This window comes from Acomys minous (assembly GCF_964271855.1).
Source record: "Acomys minous genome assembly, chromosome: 9".
Taxonomy (NCBI): Eukaryota; Metazoa; Chordata; class Mammalia; order Rodentia; family Muridae; genus Acomys; species Acomys minous.
In genome coordinates this window covers 40,640,487-40,659,739 of record NC_140490.1, presented here as the reverse complement: position 1 = coordinate 40,659,739, position 19,253 = coordinate 40,640,487, and the positions used below count along the sequence as shown (strand labels likewise).

General features: G+C 50.1%; 2 pseudogenes across 2 annotated transcripts in view; both read right to left on the bottom strand.

Annotated features, from left to right (window-relative positions):
- LOC311605065 (small ribosomal subunit protein uS2-like) overlaps window positions 1-19,253 on the bottom strand; it is a 986,626-nt pseudogene that overhangs the window by 330,892 nt on the left and 636,481 nt on the right. The gene's annotated exons all lie outside the window — the stretch shown is intronic.
- Window positions 4,055-5,185, bottom strand: LOC311605340 (ADP/ATP translocase 2-like; annotated as a pseudogene). The gene has a single exon. The product of its transcript is annotated as an ADP/ATP translocase 2-like (transcript).

Here is a 19,253-nt window from a genome sequence, read left to right as displayed (position 1 = left end):
TCAGAACCCGGCCCCATGGCATTCAGTGCTGCCTTGTGGCCACTAGAGGGCACCTGGGCACCACGTTCTCGGCTTCTAGCTTTCCTTACAGCCTCCCCTCAGTACCATCCCTGCTTTCCTTGAGTGGTTTGCAAACTTCTAAAGAAGCAAAGCAGCTCAGGCCTGGGCAGTCTAGCTGCCTGAAGGGGTGGTACGTGTGAGGCGACCCTTTCCCTGTGCTGGGCAGATGGAGGGCTGGGCTGGTTCAAAGGCCGCAGCTCTGGTGCGCTCTGCTCCCTCAGTGAGTGGAATAGAGACCTATTTTGGCCTCGATTGGTACTGGAGACCAGACAGAGAAAGACATGGGTTCGGCGATGAGATACCTATGTGCCATCCGGATGAGGACAGTGACCTGTTTGGGAGCACAGTGAGAACTGTGTCAAGACAGGTCTTCACCCACAGGTGCTGGCTGCAGCGCAGCTGTAGCTGGGTGCTGTGATGTGGGACTGCAGGGGTGACACCAGGAACCTCAGCAAAGCTGGGAATCTGCAGGCTGTTGTAAGATAGCCAGATTTTACCTCAAACCTGCAGGCAGCACAGAGCCCAGGGCCCATCTTCGACTCCTGCGTCAGCATCACTCACAGTGGCCCATGTGGGGGTGCTGGGAGCTGCTGCCAGGTGGGCTGAATGGGCAGTGTGCACCTGATCGTCTTGCCCCCCGGCATAGGCCGTGCAGAGTTCTTGATGGCAGTGCCCATGGGGGTTTGTACACTGTAATAAATACAGCTCAAAAAAAGCATTGCTCTTCTCATATCAGATGGCTTCATTTCTCCCTCAAAGCTTGCAACACCCTTGTGAGTTGCAGTTTCTTTTTCTAATGAGGAAACAGATTCAGAGAGGGGAGGGGGCCGCCGAGAGCATTCAAGGCACACAGAGTCTACCGCCCCCTTGTGCTGGAGTTTGGAGTTACACTTCTTGATAGGTCTGGTGAGACCTCTACCGAACTAGCGACCAACGAAGCTTGCGAAGCGTGTAAAGTTACCGTTATCCCCCAAAAGTGAGACCAGAATCTTCTTAGGTGCTAGTGACACAGTGGGGGGGGGGGGAAGGCAAAGTGCCCACCCCGCGCTGCCTCGTGGTGGAGACAGATGGCGAGGAGGCAAGCATTTTTGTTGGTAATATGTGTTCTAAAGAAGATGAGTGACAGCTGGAGGGCCTGGGAGGAGAGTTGGGAAGGGAGCCATTTCTGAAGAACACTGCTCTAGGTTTTGGCATCAGCTTTGGTAGGGTCTCCAAAGCTGCGGTGGGCTTGGTGTGAGGGAGCTGAGATGGCTGGAAAGGTGGGAGGGGGTGAAGAGGGGAGAACACAGACACAGGAAGTGAAGGTGCCAGGATATTTAGAACCAAACTTGATGCGATGGTGTAGGAGTTGGGACCTGGGCCAGGCCCAGAGTTTTCCAAAGCTCATCCTGCTGCGAGATCTCCAGTTTTCCTTCCACTCATCCTCCCCCACCCCCTTCCGTGCACCCTCCACCTGCCCACTGCTTATCACAAACACACCACCACCCACACCAGGAGGCCTGAGCCAGAGATTGGGGTTTCTGAAGCAGAGGCAGGCAGGGAGCAGTCGCTAGCCTTGTGAGGATGTACTGAGAAGCACGTGACTATCCCCGTGTCAGCTTCTTGCTCTGATGAAATGCCTCAGAAAAGAAGCAAAGGAAGAAAGGTTTCTTTCGGCTCATGGCTTCAGAGGGTTGGCTCGCCTGCCGCTTGACTCCATCCCGTGGGCCTGTGGTGAGGTGGGACATGGTGCGAGGGGGCGTGGTAGAAAGGAACTTCTTGACTCACGGCAGCCGGAAAGCACAAGGGGCAGGGCCTGGGACAAGGCATAGCTCCCAGGGCCGTGCCCCAGGACCCACTCCTTCCAGCTTCTGTCTCCTTACTATCACCTCTTACCAGGTTATGAAGCCATTGATGAAGCCAGAGTCCTCACGAGCTGGTCATTTCCCAGAGGCCTTGCCTCTATACACAGCTGCATAAGAACCAAATCTTCAAACGCACGAGCCTCTGGGAAGATATCTCAGATCTAAGCCATAAACCACTTCTCAGTGCATTTCGAGGCTGATTAGAGACCCACTCCCCAGGCCCACAACAGTTCATGGAGCAGTCCTCTCTACCCACCAGTCACCACCCACAGAGGCGCCTTCCCAGATATGGAGAAAACACAAGACAACAGGCAGAGCTTGCATCCTGCATCCCTCTGGGTGGTCCATAGGGAGCAAGGCTACTTTCCTACTCTGTCAGGATGGAGTGCACATGAATAGCGCCAAGCTGGATGCCCCCCAGACCTAGATGGGATTGAAGGAAGGGTGTCCTAGGAAACGAAGTCCTTGGTGGCAGTCTCCCCACATGACCACCAGAGGGCAGCAAAGTGCAAGCCTTGCAGCATAGTCCATCCACCAGGAGCAGGTGACAAGTGATCCCTTTGAATAGGCCAGGTACGTCACTATTCCAGGGTCATAAAGCCCCACCCTAGTGGAGCCAAGTCCCAGTCTTGCCGCCCTTCTTCATTATCTCCTCTAGGGACGTGGAGTAACTGACAGACACCCCCAAGGATGCCTCTGCCAGTGCTTAAGGAGACTGCCGGATAGCATGGGAGACTGCATTGGAGAATGTGAGACCAACAGTGGTGGTGGTGGTGGGCGTGTGTGTGTGTGTGTGTGTGTGTGTGTGTGTGTGTGTGTGTGTGTGTGTGTGTGTGTGTGTGACATTCTTTAGCAGGCTGAAGCAACAGGCTCCACATGCACTTCCAATTGTTTAGGTCGTTTGCTAAGCACCTACTGTGTGCTGACAGTATTCTTGGCTCATGGAGTACAAAAGGGAAGAGATCCCTACAATTTTCGTGGAGGTGTCCAGACCTAGGGTCAGCCGACTTTGCCTGCAAGGAGCCAAATATCCTGAGCCAGAGTCACATGGCCCCTCAGCCACTCAGTTCTGCCTTCATGACAGAAAACAGCTGAGACAGGATGTAAACAAGTGTCGGTGGCCAGGTTCCAGGGCCATCATCTGCAGATGCGGAAACTGGAATTTGATCAAATTTCCAGCTGTCATAAATCTTTGGCTTTCTTTTTATTTCTCTACCATTAAAACGTAGAAAATTATCTTTAGCTCTGGAGCTGGCCTAACGGGCAGATTGGATTTGCCTTGCAGGCTGGCGTTTGCTGTCCCCTGGCCTGAGGACAGGAACAAAGCGTCGCCACCAGGAAGCAAACTGTGGGAGCTACAGATGCAGCTGGTGGGTGGGACTTGGATGTCGTGGCATAGCATGAGCAAAGCTTTGGGTTTCCTCCCCAGCACCAATAAAGAAATGCAGTGGTCGGGGCGGCCTCGCTATGAAGGCAAGATGTAGCAAAGACTCTTTAAATTTAATTTTAAGATATTTTCAATAGCACCGGTAAAACAGGGACTCCTTTTAGCTGAAAAACAAAAACAAATGAAACTAAAGTCTCTTTAGGTCCCCTCTGGTCTCCAGCCCCCTAACCCAAGGCTGTGCAGTCTTCCCACAGCAACCATGCGACATCTACTGTGCTCACGCCCCTGCATAAAATAGCCATCTCTGCACAGAGCCTACAGATGTCCTCCTCGACCCTTTTGTTTTTCTGTCTAAATGTGCATGGGTGTTTTGCCTGGTGCCTGCAGAGGCCAGAAGATTCCTCTGAGACTGGAGTTACAGACAGTTGTGAGCCACCACATGAGTGCTAGGAGTTGAACCTAGGTCCCCTATAAGAGCGGCCAACGCTTTTAACTTCTGACCCACTTTTCTAGCATAGTTTATATATTCAGTTTAACTGATACGTAAAGGCATGAAAGTAGCCCACTTAGTCATCTCTCCAGTCCCAGCAGTGTTTTGATACATGTATACATTACATTGAATATTTAAGGATTAGCATATTTGTTTCTTCAAATAGTTGTCATTTATTTATGCTGAAAATTTTCAAAATCCTCTTTTCTCAGTTTAAAAAGACATTATTATTATTATTATTATTATTATTATTATTATTATTATTATAGATATTTTTATTTCTTCAGTTTTTATTTTCAGGAGTGACTGAAATAAAAAATATAATTGAGTCCTATCATTACTGTCATTATGGAAATGGCTTTAAGAGAAAACTGGTCAGATGCATATTATTGCTTCCCACTTTTCAACTGGTCATAGCTGCCACTGATGAAACAGACACGCCCAGAGAATCTGCCCAGAATGTTCAAAATACAGTATATTATACAACATGCCTGTTCTCTGGGAGAACACCTGGGACATTATGTGTACTTCTTGATCTCATCATACAAGACCAGCACAAAGGCACCGCCCATGCCTCTGAGAATGCTGGACCACGCCCTGGAGAAGAGCCTCGCCTCCTTCATCACGAGCGATCTTCCGCTAGCAGTCCAGCATGCCTGTGTACATGATGTCTGTCCCTTTGTGTCCTGACTGCATCATCATACGACGACGAACCGTGTCAGAAGGGCATGAAGTCAGGGCAACAACAGCAGTGACAGACTGATGGAGACGTGAGTATTCTTGGGATCCGGAAGCATTCCCTTTGTGGTGTCATGGATATCAAAGTAGGCAGCTCGGTAGATGATAATGCCCTGTAATTGACACATTAAAGCCTGGGAACTGGCCCTTAATCCCATCAGATTTGTAGATCTTAACCAGGCAGTCGCCAAGGCCTTTGAATTCTCTTTCGGCTCCAGCTTTGCCCACAGCAGCTGCTAGAAAGTTACGGGCAAAATCAAGAGGGTACACAAAGCACAGGGATGTGGCCCCAGCGCACCACCTGACGCCAGGTTCCCTGCAAAGTAGCGCCCCAAAACTGGGTCCTCTAGTCCACGCCACCCAGAAAGATCTGTTTGTATTTATCTTTGACGGTGAAGCTGGAGAGCCTGGTTGGGGATGTGTCTGATGACACTGGCCAGGTTACCATGCCAGAAGGACAGGACTCCCTCTTCCTTGGGGACACGAACCACGCAGTCTGTGATGCCTGTGTACTGTCTATCTGCCATAATTTGCTTGCTGGCATGCTGCACCTGTAGCAGCGGCCTGACTGGCTCGATGGGTGCTACTGCCGTCTTGGAGATGGCCGCGGCCTCTCCACCAGCCAAGAAGTCCCTGGTGAAGGACACAGCAGCATCTGTCATGTGGAAAGAAAAAAGGAAGAGGCAGGCAACTGTGGGACAGGACTTGACAACCGCCTTTGACTCCCTGACTCTTCATTCTTAGTGTTTTAACGTGTGTGTGTGTGTGTGTGTGTGTGTGTGTGTGTGTGTGTGAGAGAGAGAGAGAGAGAGAGAAAGAGAGAGTGCACACACACACACACACACACACACACACACACACACACACACACACACCCCTCTGTGTGCCCATGAGGGCAAGAAGAGAGTAGCAGATCCTCTGGAGTTGGAGTTACAGGCAGTGAGCTGCCCACTGTGGAAGCTGGGACCGAAGAGCAGAGTGCTAGTGAGGCTTTTGGTTTTGGTATCAAACTATAAACAAAGCAGCTTGGGGAAGGAAGGGTTTCTTTGGCTTACAGTGTGAAGCCCATCACCCAGGGAAGCCAGGGCTGGAACTCAAGGCCGGAAGCTGGAGGCAGGACTGCAGCAGAGACTGCAGAGCAAACGCTGCTTACTGGATTAATGGCTGTGGCTCACTCAGCCTCGTTTCTTTCTTTCTTTCTTTATTTTTTTTTGAGACTCAGTCTCTGTGTAGCCCTGGCTGTCCTGAAACTCACTCTGTAGACCTGTAGACCAGGCTGGCCTCAAATTCAGAGATCTGCCTGCCCTTGCCTCCTGAAATCTGGGATGAAAGGTGTGTGCCATCACCGCCTGTCATCTTATTTTCCTATACAGCCCAGGACCACCTGCCCAGGGGTGGCGCCACGCACAGTGAGCTGGACCCATCCACACCAATCATTAATTAGGAAGATGCCCAGCAGACACGCCCACAGGCCAATCTAGTGGAAGCATCTTCTCAACCGAGGCTCCCTCTTCGGGAATTAAACATTTGTGTCAAGCTGACAAAAACTCGCCGGCACAAGCAGCAAGCACTCCAGGCCACTGAGCAGTCTCTCCAGCACATCCTGAGGTTTGTGAGATGTGACCGCGCTGTGTAGAACTCCCCACTCCTGTATAATTATAGCCTGCACCATTCATCAACCACTCTCCACTACCCTCTCCTGACTCTCCCGGGCTCTGGGAATCACCCATCTCCACACCCAGAGCATGAGCGTTTTTTAAAATCTCCACACTGGAGTGCAATCATGTGATACTTGTCTTTTTTTACTGGCTTATTTCACTTAACGTAATAACAGCCTGCAGCTCCATCCATGTTGCTACAAACAAAAGGGCTTAATTCTATTTCCCATGCTACATCAGTAAATACTCTAAATTTAATTATTTTAAAAGATCTGTTACCCAGGAAGTGGTGGCGCACACCTTTAATCCCAGCACTCGGGAGGCAAAGGCAGTCAGATCTTTGTGAGTCCAAGGCCAGCCTGGACTACAGAGTGATTCCAAGACAGCTATGGCTAGACACAAAGAAATTCTGACTAAAAAAAAAAAAAAAACAAAAACAAAAAATTTGTTCACTTTATTTTATATGTATTGGCATTTTGCTTGTATGTATGTGCACCATGTGCCTGCAGTGCCCATGGAAGCCAGAAGAGGGTGTCAGAGTCCCTGGAACTGGAGTTACAGACAACCTGAGCCACCATGTGGGTGCTGAGAATTGAACCCTGGGTCCTCTGTGAGAGCAGCAAGTGCTCTTAACCACCGAGCCATCTCTCCAGTTCCTCCCTTATATTTTTAAATCATCATCTCTGAACTACTTAGGATATAAAATAGATGCAGATTCTATGCAATGATTGCTTTGCTTGATGAATCATGAGAAGGAAAAAAGTCTGCATAGGACTGGCGGATAGCTTAGTGGGTAAGGGTGCTTGCCATCAAGCCTGATGATCTGAGTTCGATTCCTGGAGCCCCCATGATGACAAGAGCAAATTGACTCCTGAAAACTGTACTCTGACATCCATACACACATGCACACAGCTCCCTCTCTCCCTGCCACTAAATAAATAAAAAATTTTAAAACGAGAAGAAAGTAACTTCAGGGCAGATGCAGCCACCACCGGCCTGACTTTGGGGCTCATGTTGGCAGCAGGGTAAAATAGTCTCACCTGTGATTGGCTGAACCCTTAAATGTAGACCCTGAGGATTCAAGTGCCCAGGGCCACCTATAGATCTTGCCAGGCCTTTCACATGCTTTAAATTTTGAATTCATTTTATGCACCCATAGGGAATGTCTAATATCACTTCCTGTATGCTATAAATGCCAGGACACTGTCTGCAGTTCACTGCCACCTGCTTTTGGCCCCTTTCCCCGCCTCCCCATCCCTTGCCCCCTCTACCCCTATCCCCACACGGTGTGTGACCAGCTATTGGTGGCCCCTCAGCAGGCTTTGTCTCTCAGTCAATGGCAGGGCTGAGCTCTTCCAGCCTGGGGCTCTTTCCACTAGGTAAGCCTGGAGGGGGGTGTGGTCAAGCCTTCTCATCTCCCAGGACACCCAGCCCTCCCCCCTCCCCCCCCCCCCCCCAGCCACAGACAGCCTGTAGCAGTCATTGATTCACTGGGAAGGGAGATGAAGACAGGAGAGAGAGAGAGAGGGGTGGCCCTAAGTCTTTGCTGATGGCAAAGGTGATTCCAGCAAAGGCCACCTGGGGTCTCATTTCTGCTTCTCACTCTGACATCTGGCCGCCATTATAAGATCTGAGTCCCGAAGAATGTGCACACCACACAGTTAACCCAAAGGCTATTGCCGCAGTAATGCCCCCTGTCTTCTTTGTGGATATACCAAGATGGTGACATCACTACCCTGCATGCAGAGGGACATATGCTGCGGCCCAAGTGTCACTGGAGGTTTCCCTGGGTGCCCAGAGGCTTGGACACATCTGTATGCCTGGGTCCTGCTTGCAGGGTTGTGCTGTGTATGGATTCTGGTTGACTCCCTATCTGGAGGAAGGCTGCTGGCAGGGAGACCAGCCCATCCCAGGCCATGCCAGCACATCCATCTTTCTCGAGGGAAATGCACCATAACCATGCTAGACCTGGAACTCAGAGGTGGTGTTGTCCTCCCCCACCCCCGCCCCCCACCCCACCCCCATCCCCGGGAGATCACAATCAGGTAGGACACAGACTCGCTGCTAGTTTTTAGGAGTGATCTATGATTTGTCCAAGTAAGTGGTGTTCTGCTGGCCAAAACCCCAGAAACTACATGAAAAGCACACCTTTCCCTGCTGTCTTCTAGTCTTCCTGTCGGGGGGGGGGGGGGGGGGAAGGTGGTGTATGTGGGGTGGGTGGTGTGACTGTCACCAGCTACTTACTAGAAAGCAAATCTCAAGGAATGAAGCAAGTCAGACCCGCACTCTGACTGCGGATTTTGCTCTGCCCACTGGCCCACTGGGGATGTGTGGAGATGTTCCAGATCCCTCAGCAACAGCAAACGGATGACAATGAGACCCTGGCTGTACTCTATGAGGACCGTTTCTCGCAGCGTTCTCCTTGTATCCACTGATGGGCTCGGCCCAACTCAACCACACAAGATGTTTCCTGTCTGCCCCTTGGTGCAGGGGTCCACACAGGCCAGCTGCCCACTGGTTCCTTCAAGTTGCACCCTAAGGGCGAGGACAGGCAGCTGTCAGCCTTGCACACCTATTTTACGCTATAAAATGAGTGCTTGGAAGTGAATTGCTGTGATTTTTAAAATTTACATAACCGCCTTTTACCCTCTGAAGAAAGTCATGGCCGTTTTCAGTCCCACCAATAATACAAGGGGGATACCTTGCCCTGCCGCTAGTGGCCTTTGTCTGTCCATTTCATCTTTGCCAGTGTGATAGGGGAAAGCCGTCTTTCTCATAGCTTTACTCCCCCTGTGAGCATGGCTGAGTTTTGTTTTTGTTTTTTTTTTTTTGGACAGATCTATGGAAAGTGGCACAACCAGAATGACGCCATGGGAGGCCCGGGGCAGGGGAGCCCAACACTGCAGTGGTGTTTCTGTCTGGCAGAAGGTTTCAGGGTGCCGAAGTCCTTGTTGTAGTGGGGGACAGATGCAGGGAGGGCACTGCTGGCAGAGGGGACAGCCTGAGCAAGGGCACACAGGGGTGGGGGATGGGGATGGCTGCATGTCCTCTCTTTAATGTTTGCTTCTGAGTCCCTGCCACCCAACCCAGCTCTGCCAGGCTGCTTCTTCTTTGCCACCTCACAGCTGGAGTTAGAGTGCGATGCCAGACAGAGAGGGGCATTCCTCACACCTCAAAGGAGGCATCTTGTAGAGGGATCCTACCCCAAAGACTACAGTGAGGGAGCCGGGGTTGGGGTGGGGTGGGGCGTGGGGGGAGGCTCTCTGCCTCCCTTGACCTTCCTTGCTCCTCCCACCCTGCTCCACCAGCCGGGAGCGTACATCCTCATTAACACGGTTCAGTGGCCAGGCTGGTAATTGATCTCCCTCTGGCCCAGTGTGGACATCAGTTAATGGGGATGAATGGGGCGGGAGGTACCGCGAGGGATGATCACCTGGAGGCCCACACAGGGTGCGGAGGGAGGCAGGCGGGCAATGGAGATGCTGAGCTAGTCTGAATGTCTGCTGTCCACGGCTGCCTCTGCCCACCCTGCCCTCGCCTTGGCTGCCTCTGCCCACCCTGCCCTCACTCTGGCCCTACAGCAGGCAGGACAAGCTGACGGCTGGACAGAGTGAGTGGCCCTGGAATTCAGCTGCCGCTGGCCCCAGAGACCAAAGCCTTGTCCAGGAAGGGAGACTACAGTTCTCAAAAAGCACTGGGGAGGCTATGAACACTGGAGTATCAAGGTTAGGCAGGCAATATCTCTAGTTACTCACTGTGGGGACCCTCCAGAGTAGGACAGACATGGAGCAGACCCAAAACAAGGATTCATGATAAGATTCTTTTGTTTAGTCAGTCAACAAGTAATGAAGCGCTTACTGTGAGGCGGGCTCTGTGCGAGGCACCGGTGGACATGAGATAGCGGAGACCATCCTCTGTGGGAGGGGGAGAAAGGTGGCAATCAAGATTCAGGAGAGCGGAAGTGACGTTCAGTGATGGGTACTGTTCCCACCTCCCCCTGGGAGGTGAACTTCAGGAGCTGGGTACATCCAAGAAGACAGAGCAGGAGGGGGGTGTGTGCTGCACGGAGCTATGACCCACGAGGAAGAGATAAGGCCAGGAACTGGTTGAAATAAAGCATGGAGATTCATGCTCAAGGCCCAAAGCTCAGTGGCAGGCCTGAGGGGTCACATCCTTCTCCTGACATGACGCTGGCCAATCACAGCTGGGCCTGAAAACCTAGGGAAAGTCAGGCTTAGGAGACTAAGTGCCCTCCGGGGTTTTTTGTTTGTTTTGTTTTGGTTTTTTAAATTTTGTTTTTGTTTTTGTTTTGTTTTGTTTTTCGAGACAAGGTGTCTCTGTGTAGCCTTGGCTGTCCTGGACTCACTTTGTAGACCAGGCTGGCCTTGAACTCACAGCGATCCTCCTGCCTCTGCCTCCCGAGGGCTGGGATTAAAGGCGTGCTCCACCACGCCCTGCTTTCCTGTTGTTTTAATTGAAAACCCCTGATCATTCTACTTTCCCAATAAAGACCAGAGCCAGTTGCCCGGGGTGAAAACCCTGCTGGCTCAGAGAGGCCGAGAAAGGCCCAGCTGTCCTTCCTACTCAGCTCATGTCCCTAATGGAACAGGTCCAGAGGCTCAGTAGCTCAGCTGGCAGCCCAGGAGGAAAAGGCCAAAAACCCCAAGGCCAAAGGCTTGCTAGCCCAAGGCCCCAAAAGCCAAAAGCCAAGGAGCTGAGGAGCTCAAGAGCTAGAGAGCTAAGCTAAATTTGCAGAATATTTGATCCCAAGCTAAAGAGCTAAAGCGCCAAAGACGGCTTCTATGTCTCCACGCTGTCCTAAATACCCCCAGCTCAAAGCCCCTCCTGCTCTTTAATCCTGATCAGCTGGTTTCTTGCTCCACCTCTTGACCTAGGGTTAACTTTATTAAATCCTGTGTACAGACAGCTCTTGGATTAAAGGTGTGCGTAAGGCTGGCTGAACCACACCTCAGTCACCTGTTCACAATAAACAGAAAGTTCTTGGATTAAAGGTGTATCTTAGGGCTGAACCACAAGAAACAGGGATTTACAGTTTACAATCTCGGGGATCACCCTCCTGCAACACCCTCCCCGTCTGCAACGAGGACCTCAGCACCCCGAAACTGCCACTGTACCAGAAATGGTGAAGAAGAGACGCCCAGGGAGCTTTGGGATAGTCTCAGCCAGCTTTAAAGGTAAGAAGGGCCCCTCTTGGAGAAAAAGGCAGCTCGTGGGCATGCACGGTACAGGCTTTCTGCCTTGCCCAGCCCCGCGCAGACTCGTGAGCTTCACTCAGGCAATGCTTTGAACGGCTGGAGTGCCTATAATGTGTGTTAAAGAAGCCTGGTAAAGCCTCACACCGGAGCGGGGTGCAGTCAAGCAAGAGCATCCTAGAAATCTTTCAGGATCTCAGACATAAAAACCCACGTGTGTTTTTATGGGCAGTTTAAGTGATTTTCAAGGGGGATGTTGAGTGTTCTCTTGGTTTTTGCCATGTGCACTGATTTTGCTGCTGAATACCCACGCTGTACGCTGTTGGCATGGTTCTTGTGGGGCTAAGTGGTGCCTCAGGCCCATTGTGAGCAAGTGTTGGCGACCCAGGGAGAATGCGTTCCGCGAAAGGATCATGGCCACTCATGGTCCGCTCTCACAACAAATGCTAACGCTTCCATATTCTTGCTTAGTTTGCCCCTCACCCCATGATGCCTGGTCCCTCCCTCCCTCCTTTCCCCCCCAACCCCTAATTCCCCAGACAGAATCTCACTATGTAGCCCAGGCTGGCCTGGAACTCTGATCCTCTTGCTACAATCACAGGCGTGTGCCACCATGCCCAGCTTACTTGGGGGTTTGCAGCGGGTCTGTCCCTGTGACAGAGAACCACAGGGAATCACCCTAAAAGATTAGAATTTATTTGGCTATTGGTTTCGGAGATTTCTGGCTAATTTCTCCTGGTTCCGCTGTTGCTGGCCGGAGATGAGGTGGACTATCTGGCCACGGGCACAAGTGACGGAGGAAGCTGCTTACTTTGTGACATCCTAGGAATAGAGAAAGAGAGGAATGGTCCAGAGCCAAGACATGCTCTTCAGAGGCACACCCCAGGGACCTGCTTCCTCCAGCGGATCAACCATGGACTTGGTCACCACCCGCCCAGTCCAAGCATCTCGAAGTGGTGCCCCCTACTGGGGAATGCCTGTGAGGACATCGTACAGCTAGCTCGCAACCATCCTGCTCAAATGCTCCTTCCTGCCCCACACAGGGTCTGGCTGTCCTTTAGGATTCTCCATAGCCTCATCTAGACAAACTGACAGCCCAGTTGACCCTCTGTGTCAGTGGGCTCTGCATCTGTTAGTTCAACCAGCCGTGGCGCAAACATTTTGAAAATATGTCTGCACTGAGCACAGGTAGATTCCCCCTGTCATTACTCTCTAAACAATATGGTGTGATAACTATCTACACAGCGTTTGTTAAGTATAACAGCTAACCTGGAGATGATTTAACACGTCTATAGGTGTTACGATCTGAGTGTGGAATGCCTCCCACAGGCTCGTGTGTGTGTGTGTGTGTGTGTGTGTGTGTGTGTGTGTGTGTGTGAATGCTTGGCCCCCAGCTGTAGTTCTGAGTTGAAAAGCTTTGAGCCCCTGCCTGACAGACAGGTCACTGGGGTGGCCTTGAACATGATATTTACTTCTTGCTCTGGCCTGAGCATTCTGCCTCCTGATTTGCCAAACTGTACGCAGTCCCATGAGGCAGTTCACCCACCCACTCCTGCAGCAGCGGTGCCTCTCGCATCGTCGCGGACTGATGCTCGCTGAGCCAGAATGTATCTTTTCTACCTGCCAGTCACAGCACATGGGGAGGAGAGGTGACAGGATCGGGAGCTTGAGGCCAGAATTGGCCACACAGGGAATGCAAGGCCAGCCTGAGCCACTTGAAACCCCATTTCAAAAAAAAAAAAAAAAAGCAAAACAAAAATAGCAACAACAAACTCCTTCCCCTCCTTAAGGTGCTTCTTAGCGGATCAGTGAGAAAAGCCACACAGTGCGGTCCTGGGCCAACCCTGATGGTGCACAGGGGTAACTCTGTGGCTTTGGAGTGTAGATCTTAGCAGATTTTGATCTAGAAAAGGCATTTGTTAAATTTCATCAAGTTATGATTTTTAGAGATCATCATTTCTTAGCAACCAAAAATAGAAAGGATGCCCTTACCCTGATAAAAGCCACCTAAGAGACATGGTGGAAGAGAAACCTGGTAAAAGGCAGCCAATAGCTATCTAGAACAAAACATTATTCTTTTTTTTTTTCCCTCACTATGTACCTCTGGCTATCTGGGATTAAAGGCGTGTGCTACCATGCCCGGCTCTGACCTTTATTCTTAACACAGGGATATTAGTAGAAGGATGTGGATTCAGATACTGTCTCTCAGTACTTCATTGCTAATGTAATAATGTAAGAAAATAAATTAGAAGTATAAAGATTATCAGGGAAAAGAGCAGGACAGGAACTATCTTTCCCCTCATTTCCAACTCAGCAGATACCTAATGCTTATTAAACAGTAAAAATTCAGTGAATCCATAAAGACCATTCTAAGCTTAAGCCTGAGAAAGTCCATGTATTTTACAGGTTCAAAAATGGGTTTGCCAGAATGATGGGTGACACTGTTTCCTTAAGACCAGAGGGAGTGGGAGGAGGTGGGGGGGGCCTTTAATCCCTGCACTTGGGAGGCAGAGGCAGGTAGATCGCTGTGAGTTCGAGGCCAGCCTGCTCTACAAAGCAAGTCCAGGACAGCCAAGGCTACACAGAGAAACCCTGTCTCGAAAAAAAACAAAAAAACAAAAAACAAACAAACAAACAAACAAAAAACCAAACCAAGCCAAAACAAGACCAGAGGGAATGGGGTGTCGGGAAAGACTTAGGTTCCAAAGGAATTGGTGTTGGTCTAGAAGGCAGATAAGAAGGCAGAGGTCAGTGGAACCTCTGTGGTGAGGGAAAGAGAAGAAGACATCTGGCTTCTAGATTGGGAGCATGGATCTGGGAACACACTAGAAAGTGTGTTCTAGAGAGGAGGAGCTGTAGTCATCAGAGTTCTGGAGACTTTCTACTCATTTTCCTGAGTTATGTGGAGCCAGAATATCCTACTGTTTTCTACAGGGCTTGAAGAGGGAGAGTCAATTTCCTGTCTCTCATCCATTTCCTGTCAGGTTTGGGTTCTCAGGGGTACCTGTGATGTGCATAGCCAAGTACCAGTGGCTCGTGGCTCAGCAATTGTCAGGCATCGGCTGCTTTTGCCTGGTCCCCTGTCTCTTTCTCACCGGTCACCGTCTGGGTGTTCCTTGGTGGATCCCACCCATGCTCTCTCAGGGGAGAGTGCACAGAACCCAGGCTTGCAACAGTGTGTTCCAGCTGCCTGGCTGTGGAGAGCGGGCAAATGGCTGCTGCTCCAAGGTCCTTGCTGATAAACATATGCTCCTCCTTGAAGCTGCAGATCTTCCCACGACCGCTTTCCTGCCCATAGTCCTCTGCAAGGATGACAAAAGGAAGCACAAGGCCACCTTGGTGGCCACACATGAGCCCTTATGATCTAGTCATATCTGATGTCAGAGCTGGTCCCAGCCCCTGCACCCCAAGTTTTGATTAAGGGCCAGGAAGATGGCTCAATGGGTAAAGGCACTTGCCACCAAGCCCGAAGAGCTCAGCTTGGTTCCCAGAATCCACATGTTGGGATGAGATAGCCAACTCTGGAAAGCTGCCCTCTGCCCTCTATACACCCAATGTAGTGCCCATCCTCACCCAATAAATACATACACAAATATAAAAATAATAATTAGAAAGTGTCTGGATTGATGAAATAGGCAAATGCAAACAGAGATTCTGAATGGATTAGAAGCTAGCCATCTCCTGGACATGAGGGATGAAGGCATAGCTAAGACTTCGACTAAGAGCTAGTTTCTGTAAAGTCAAAAATTTGAGGCATAACTTAGAAAGAGTAAAACGTACCCCATTCTAGGCATGTATCTCAATGCATGTTATAAAGGCATTTGTTCCCACAGTAACCACCACCACAGTCAGGGTGGGGAACGTCCCGTCACCCAGCAGGTGCCCTGTGGTTGCCCAGCAGAGCCTCTGCCCTTCCTCCCCTGCCACATGCTGCCAGGCTGCTTTCTGGTGATTCTGTTTTCTTTAGGATTTAATATGCAATCGAATCTCTGTATCCGCCAGTTTCTCAGTCTCGGATTCAGCCAAGCAATCATCAAAGACCTTTAAAAAGTTGCACCATCCTGAACACATCCACACATCTTTTCACTTGCATTATCCTCTAAAGGATGCAACTATTTGCACAACATGTACATCAGCTATTTGCATAACATGTACACCAGCTATTTGCATAACATGTACATCAGCTATTTGCATAACATGTACATCAGCTATTTGCATAACATGTACATCAGCTATTTGCATAACATGTACACCAGCTATTTGCATAACATGTACATCAGCGATTTGCATAACATGCACATCGAAGCAGGGATTATGACTTGTCTAGAAGTGACTGGAGCACAGGGGGAGGGCGCGAGTCAGCTCTGTGCAAATCCAATCCATACCACTGCATAGGGAGTTAGAGCATCCTCCAATGTTGGTGGTCATGGAAGTCAACTGAGAAATTTATCCTCAGAATTTGGGGGTTCCATATTTTACATTTGCCTACTAGCAAAGAGGTATTTGTTACTCCAAATCAGTGTTTGCAGAGCTCCTGGGGTCCTCTGTGGCCATCTGTGGATGGCAATGTCAGTTGCCGTTAAGTGCATGTTTCCAGCTGTGCTTGAAACCAAACAATGTTCCACCTCTAAACAACAACTCTAGGGGTTGGAGAGAATGCTCAGTGGTTAAGAGCCCTTCAGACTCTTGCAGAGGACCTGGGTTCAAGTCCCTGTACCCACATCAGATGGTTCACAATTCTCTGTAACTCCAGTTCCAGGGGAGGACACCCTCTGCCTCCTGAGGCACCTTGCATGCATGTGGAACATACGAGCTCATGCAAGCAGACAAGACACATAACTATAAACAAATACATTGTTAAAACACAAAAAGTAGCTTTCAAGGGAATGATGACTCTATAAACACATGAACACTTAACTCCAAACAATGCCCACACGGAATGAGTATCTCTTTCACAATTTACTTTGTGCTGCTTTTCAGCCCTTGCTGCTTATTCTTGGCAATTTCCCTGTTTTAAATAGCCTGAAACATAAAGCAGAAATGCTGGTAAGTGTTCCTAATCACAAGAAAGTTGTGCTGGATGGTGGTGGCCCACGCCTTTAATCTCAGCACTCGGAAGGCAGAGGCAGGCAGATCGCTGTGAGTTCAAGGCCAGCCTGGTCTACAAAGTGAGTCCAGGTCAGCCAGGGCTACACAGAAACCCTGTCTTGAAAAACCAAAAAAAAAAAAAAAAAAAAAAAAAAAGAAAGAAAGAAAAAGAAAAAGAAAAAAAAAAGAAGAAGAGGGTTTCTTTGTATCTCACGGAGGATATATATGTTAAATAAACCTCAAGCAGGTGTGACCCATGGTGCTTTGGAACACACGAATTCAATGGCAAGTCTCTGTCTGTCTGTCTGTCTCTGTCTCTCTCTGTCTCTCTGTTTCTCTCTCTCTCTCTCTCTCACACACACACACACACACACACACACACACACACACACAGTGCTGTACCCTTCAATAGAAAACACATACCCCTAAGTTACATACTGATCAGTTGACAAAAACATCAACAGAGGCCTGTAGGAACCTAACCCCATCCTTCTCTAGAAGAAACAGTTCCTTTGTACCTGCAATTTGTGACTCTGGGACTTCAAAGGCCATTATTACAAAAAGTGGGACATGGCTACTCATGAATTCACCACTTGTGAGCTTCTATGCTCTCACGATACTCTTGGGGTTGGCTCTTGCTCCGAGGGGTCCCAGAGGTGTGGTGCTTTATTGGTAGTACCAGCCCTGTGGTGTGTTTCTTTATCATCCACCCTCTGTGGAACATTCGTGCTGTTTGGGCAATTACAAAAAGCTGCCATTAACTTTTGTGTACAAACCATTGTGTGGACATATGTTTTCACTTCTAGTCTGTGTATTTTTGTATGAGTAAATGAAGTATTTGTTTAATCCTTGTCACTGGGTGAAGTAGCCTCATTCAGTATACAAGATGGAGCTTGGAGCTTTAGGGGCACGCAGGATGTCACACAGCCCACAAGTGTCAGCAGGGCAACAACTGAGTGTCCTTGTTCGGTCAGCTCTGTAGTGACAAGGGAAGGGCTTTGGCTCTGTCAGTGTGCCTTGGCTGGTACTGTGTTTTGAATGTGTCAGAAGTTTGTGTTGGCGCTTGGCTGCCGATGCCATGGTGTTGAGAAATGGGATCTTTGAGAAATGATTGGAACATGGCGAATGTCCTTCTGGAAGGAATAGCCTGTCAGAGACGGGGCGGAGGGGGGCGGGGGCGGGGCGGGGGGGGTAATCTGCGGAGAGGCTATCACCCTGTGGAGTATCTGCGGAGAGGCTGTCACCCTGTGGAGTATCTGTGGAGAGGCTGTCACCCTGTGGGGTATCTACAGAGAGGCTGTCACCCTGTGGAGTATCTGCGGAGAGGCTATCACCCTGTGGAGTATCTGCAGAGAGGCTGTCACCCTGTGGAGTATCTACAGAGAGGCTGTCACCCTGTGGAGTATCTGTGGAGAGGCTGTCACCCTGTGGGGTATCTACAGAGAGGCTGTCACCCTGTGGAGTATCTGCGGAGAGGCTATCACCCTGTGGAGTATCTGCGGAGAGGCTGTCACCCTGTGGAGTATCTACAGAGAGGCTGTCACCCTGTGGAGTATCTGTGGAGAGGCTGTCACCCTGTGGAGTATCTGCGGAGAGGCTGTCACCCTGTGGAGTATCTGTGGAGAGGCTGTCACCCTGTGGGGTATCTACAGAGAGGCTGTCACTCTGTGGAGTATCTGTGGAGAGGCTATCACCCTGTGGGGTATCTGTGGAGAGGCTGTCACCCTGTGGAGTATCTGTGGAGAGGCTGTCACCCTGTGGAGTATCTGTGGAGAGGCTGTCACCCTGTGGAGTATCTACAGAGAGGCTGTCACCCTGTGGGGTATCTACAGAGAGGTTGTCACTCTGTGGAGTATCTGTGGAGGGCCTGTTTTAACCAAAGTGAACTCTGTCCCCCTGTGTGATGCCTCTACTACATCACGATACAACAAGGCCCTTGCCAGATGCCGGAGCCATGCTCTGGCACTTCCAGCTCTCAGAACTGTGAATAGACAAACGCTTTTCCATATGAATCCCCTAGCCCACAGTATTCACTTATGGATAGGACAGTCAGTGTGCCGGTTTCAGTCCCGCTAAGAACCACTCGGCTGTCCGGGTCTGTGTTTCCAGCCCTGCTGTATGTAAGTCTGAGCAGCAGAGGCAGCCTGACCCACAGCTTCTGGAAGCTGGGCTGTGATAGCATCGGTTCCATCTCTGAACAGCACCTTCTGTGTCAATGTGCACACACAGCCGCCACCTGAAGATGCTCCACTCAGGCCCACCCACATTCCCACGCCATAAGCACACAAACACCCGAAGGAAAGTCACAGTTATGGCCCTGGAGGACACAACTGTTGACATATGCGCTTTTGTTCATTTTCTGTGATGTTTGCTACACAGACGAGAGCAAGCTCTGTGCTAAGTGGGATAACACTTGAGGCTGTCAGCTGGGCCATGAACGTACTTGTGGTGCATGCTGTTTCACATGGGAGCCAAAGGTTTGAGTGGTCTCAGGAACTATCCACTTTGGTTTTTGAGACGGGCCTTCACCCGGGCTTACAGATTTGGCCAAGTAGGCTGGACAATGGACCCCAGGGTCCCCTTGTCTACACTTCACCAGTACAGGGATTACATGCACGCATCACTTGTACAGCACGCATTCCAGGTTTTTACATGGGTGCCAGGAGTTAAACTCAGATTCTCGTGCTTGCAATTACTTTACCAATGGAGACGTCTCAGACCTTGAGTCATTATATTGAGGTGTGGTGGGGCTCTTTTGTAGTGGGCCTTGAGGTT